The sequence below is a fragment of the Meles meles genome, chromosome 1 (assembly GCF_922984935.1).
Source record: "Meles meles chromosome 1, mMelMel3.1 paternal haplotype, whole genome shotgun sequence".
Classification (NCBI taxonomy): Eukaryota; Metazoa; Chordata; class Mammalia; order Carnivora; family Mustelidae; genus Meles; species Meles meles.
In genome coordinates, this window is record NC_060066.1 from 179,276,830 (window position 1) to 179,281,742 (window position 4,913).

The window sequence follows — 4,913 nt, forward strand, 5'->3', positions numbered from 1 at the left end:
TTAGACGAGGCCATTAGCCGCGATCGATGGCTGCGCAGCGCGCTCCGGCCGCCGGGCGCTCCCAAATGAAGGTTAAGTTTGCTCTGCGCCCCGGCGCGGCCGGCCATGCGCCCGCATAATGGCCCGGGCCCCGCCGGCCCCGCGCGCCCAGGTTAAGCGGGAGGCCGAGGAGCCCCCCAGCACTGGCCCGCGGGGGGCGGGGAGGGCAGGCCGGCTGTGCGGGGTGGTTGGGCCCAGGGTGAGTCGCACTGGTGGCTTACTGCGCGACCCCCTGAGGGCTTCCCTGCGCTCCCAGAGGTTACGGAGTGTCACTGTGCCAGGCCTTTGCTCCCCAGGAACCCCTTTGAGTGTGTGATCTGCTTGCGGGCTGCCAGAGTTCGTGGTGTGCACCCTCACCGCTTCCCCCGCCCCCGCTGCCCTGGACCACTGGAGCTCCACGCAGCTCTGGTTCTGCTCCTGCCCTGTCTCCTGGGACACCTGGGACACCATTCTTGCCCCTCAGCCCCAGGCTCATCTCAGAAACAGGTGGGACAGGGGGAGACTGGTTCTGGCCCCGCAGGAATGTGTTTCACACTGGCTTTGCGGCCGTGTGCATGGACTCGGTGTGGCTGTGCCCAGGTGTGCCCGGGACAGGTGCCCAGCAGCAGGTCGGAGTAAATCTGGACAGTTCCCAGCTGGAAATCCCCTGGGGCTCTGCCGCTTCCCCTGGGACACACCTGGTGCCTCCTATCCTCATCTGTCACCCGCCTTCACGGTGAGGACGGTGGTCAGAGAGCATATTTAATGATTCCCTGGAAGTGCCCCGGCCGGTGGAGATCGCATTCATCCTCACACTGATTCTTTTCTCTACATTTTTACAAATGAGGAAACTGAGGCATAGAGAGGGGACACCACCTGCCCAGAACCTCCAAGTCAGCATGTGGAGGACTACGATTCAAACCAATCTCTCCTCAAGGCACCCTGCTGCTGCTGGCCCTCTGGGGACAGGTGACCTATAAGGCCGGCTCCACAGCAGGTAGGGGGTGAAGGGGAAGTTGTGTGAACCCATCAGGGCGGTTAGGTCCAGTCTGCTGATCTCTTTCCAGCTCCTGTTTATCTCCCATCTTTCCAGGGAGCACAGGGGCTCTGAGAGGGAAAGGCAGTTCCACAAATGAACAGCAGAGCGGGGACTAAACCCGTGAGAGGCTGGGGCATGGGCACGGGCTGCTTGCTTCTGCCTGTGGCGTGTGTCCTACTGGAGGGGGCTCTGGTTCCAGATGGCAGCCGAACCAGTGAGTATGACAGGGTCATGTGTGGGGAGGTGGGCAGGGGGGAGACCCAGTCTACCCACTGGGAAATGTGTAACCTATTCTCCCTCGGATAAGACTCGTGGCGCGGTCCCTCAGCAGAACACCAAGCCACATGGACTGCTGGGCGCTGAGCAGAAAGGTGCTGGGGTGAGTCCGAGGGGTTTGCTGAGGTGGGCATTAGGGAATGTGGCACACGTGGCTGACCCTGGGATACTAGTGCCCTCCATGAACGACCAGCCTGCCCCAAATACCAGCCTTGTCCAGAAGAACCTGACCAGAGCTTCTGAGGAGTCAGGGAAGCAGGTGGCCTTCAAAGAGGGGGAATGGCCTCCTTCCTTCCACTACTCACTCTAACACCCCAGCCCCAGCCCCAGCCGCCACTATCTTGATTAGATAAGATCTAAGAGCCCCAGGCCTCTTCCCATGGTACCTCCGCCCTGGTAAATGAATGACCAACGTGTGAACCTGCAGGGAAGGGGCTTGGCCCTGAGCTCCATCCAGCACGCAAGACCGTGCCCCACAGAGGAGGGCCCACCACACCCAGAATCAGAGCTCTGGGAGCTGAGAGTTCACCACCAACACTCTCATCTCATCATGACCCAGAGAAGCAGGGTGATTTGCCAACTCACAAGCCTGAGTCCATGGATGCAGAACCAGGGTTCCTGATTCTCAGCCGGGGTCTCTGTCCAGCACACCTGCCCCTGCACCAACACGCCTGACTTACCGACCAGCGTCTTCCTGAGCATCGCTTAGACGGTCAGTCCCAGCTCTGCCCTCATCACCTGGCTGCGTGACCCTAAAGGAACAATTTCCCTCTCTGGGCCTCAGTTTACCCAACTGTAAAACAAAAGTGTTAAGCCGGTTACCTGAGATAAAAATAAAGGCACGTCACCAGCAGTGCTTACCTCTCTAGGAGGCCAAGTTCCCCATCCGTCCCCGCCACTGACCTTTTAACCAGATGTGACATTCTCTGTCCTAAAGTGAACCTGGAGGTGTCTGGGTGAGTGCCAGCAGTCATGCAGGAGTGAGGGGTGGAAGGGGAGGTCTACTGGGGAAGGGATCCCCATGTGCCGTGGGAACAGGAGTAGAAGCCCCTTGGACTCTGAGTCCCCACATCTCCCAGAGCCTCAAAATCATTCTGCCCTCTCCAGAGCTTTCTGTAAATGGGCCTTGACACCCCCCACCTGTTCCACCAGCACCAGGCTGCTTGTCAGTTTGGAATCTTAAGATGAAGAACAACCCATCCCCTGAGTCATTTAAAGTCCAGAGAGCTCTTGATTCGACCCAGTAAGCCAGTGGGGAGGCCTAGTGAGTCCACTCCCTGAGCTCGAAGGGTCAGTTACAGATGCAGGGCTGTTCCCAGAGGCCGTGAGCTCATCTCAGCCTCATCTCAGCCTCAGCCTGCACCCACGGTCACCAACCCCAAACCAGACCAGATCCTAGGGGCCTGCCCTGGCAGGTGCCGGCCAACGGCCTGGGCTGGGCTGGGTACTGCGGGCAGAACAGGGAGGAACCACGCAAGGCCCTTCCACAGAGGAACCAGCAGTCTAATAGGGGAGAGAAAAAAGAAAGGCGATGTCACTAAGGAAATGGTTCTTATGTTAGGTGCTGGGGACAGGAACAGGGGCGTGTGACCTACACGGTCCTGTGTTATGGAGGAACATTGTCATTTTTACTCTAATATGTAATTACATGTGGATGAGCGCAACCAAGGAAAAGCTCAGGGGACGATGAGCCCACTTAACAGGCCAAGGCAATGTACTCCGAAGGTGGGGGATGCTTCCCTGAGGAGGGACCGGCAGAGATGATATCTGCAGAAACCCGGGAACTCACCCCACAGGGGCTGGCTGTGATGGGGAGCAGCATTCCCAGCAGGAAAATCACACATTCGGAGGCTCTTGGGTGGGAGGCAGTCTAGATCATTCGGATAACTAGAAAGGAGTCACTGTGGTTGGTGCAGGGGGCCCAGGGGTCCCACAGTGAAAGATAAACCTGGAGAAGTCAGCACATCCCTGGGTGCCCTGGGAAGGAACTGGAATCTTATCCCGAAAGCAACAGCAAGCCACGGGTCAAACAACAGAACGGGCTGTGTTTTAAAAGAAGCCTGTTGGTAAGAGTGTTGGGGATGGATGGTGCTGTGAGCAACAGCAGAGAGAGGGCCAGTGAGGAGGCTGTTGTCGCAAGGAGGGACCAATGCATGAGGCACGAGGCCAGGCAGAGGGCTGCTGGTGGCTGCGGGTGGCGATGTGGGTGCACAGAGGATCCACGGGCTTTGGTGATGGGTAGGCTGGGGACATGTCAGGCTGACTGTCCTGGGGATGGGCTGCGGGCTGGCTGCTGGTGCCAGGCACAGAGATGGAGCCCTGGAACGGGCATTCTGTTCGGGCCCATCTGCATTTTCAGGTCCCTTCAAGACTCTTAAGTGAAGAGGTCAAGTAGGCAGTAAGGCACGTGGTTCTCGGCTGAGCGAGAGAGACGTGTCCCCGTCAGACAAACGGCCGCCGAAGCCGAGGGCATGGTGAAGTCTTGCGGGGAAAGGGGGTTGAGCACAATAAGAAGCAGGATAAAGGTAAAGGCCCAGGAGGAGAGGATGAGGCAGCAAAAGACCCAAGAGAAGGCAGTCAGATCAACCAAGCCTGGCCCCGGAGAGTGGACAGGCAATTCTGCCGACCTTCTACGAACCCCTCAGCAGTCCCAGATCCATCGCCTTCCACCCAGCATGCCCGCCGCTTCCAAGCACAGCCCAGGTGTCATCTCCACGAGAGAGCATCCTTAACCCCTCCTCCCCAGAGCCCACAGGGCAGGAACAGGTGCTGGAGAGACTGCTGCTCAGCCTCTTCCGCGAGACATGGGCAGACGGCTCTCCAAATGCCCGTCTCCTCAGCCATCAGACCGAATGATAATGACTGTGCAGGATTGTATTTCCTGTGATGATCCAATGACAAAATGCATATAAAACCTGTGGCTTGTAATAAGCCCTCCCTAAACAGGAGCCGCCATGTTAGCCCTTGCCGTGTGGTACAGACATCACCTCTTTTTGTCTGTTAGCCCTGCCCTGCCGGAGAGCTCTGTAACCTGACGGGGTTTGATCCATGCCAGCATGACTAGTGCCTGGCCTGGGACCCGGCATACAGTAAGGCTTCACTGAAAAAAGAGCGAAGGAGCAGAAGAGTTTGGTAGGAGCAAGAGAGTTCAGGGTAGACTTCCTGGAGGAGGGGGTCTGGAGCCAGGTTCAGGAGGTCCCCAGAGCCCCCTCCCGTGGCAGTGGAGTGAGATACAAGGGGAAGAGAGAAGGATACGGTGGGGGGTGGGGGGAGCTTACATATGTTTTCCCAGCTGAGGGCTCTGGGAACCACATCTCAGCCCAGCCACAACCTCCAAACCATGTAACCTCTTTGAACTTCAGGCAGCCGCCAGCCCTGTTACTCTCCATCTGAGCTGGACACAAAGTGAAACTCAAGTCCCTCCCTAGAGCCATCCCCACGAGCCCCAGGTCAGGCCCCACACCTGGGTTTATTTGTGTGGGATTAGCTGAATCTCACAGTTGAGGCCTCCCAGCGCTGGGCCTGCCTGGGCCGAGCAGAGCTGGTGGCCTCCTCTTCCATCCTGGGTTGGGGAGGGGGG

The 4,913-nt window shown here is 58.2% G+C and overlaps 1 long non-coding RNA gene across 1 annotated transcript; it reads left to right on the plus strand.

Moving 5' to 3' along the window:
- Window positions 1-900: 900 nt before the first annotated feature.
- Window positions 901-2,169, plus strand: LOC123927158. The gene is made up of 4 exons (XR_006815355.1): window positions 901-1,015; window positions 1,121-1,271; window positions 1,365-1,436; window positions 1,761-2,169. It is a non-coding gene; the product is annotated as an uncharacterized LOC123927158 (long non-coding RNA).
- The last annotated feature ends 2,744 nt before the right edge of the window (window positions 2,170-4,913 follow it).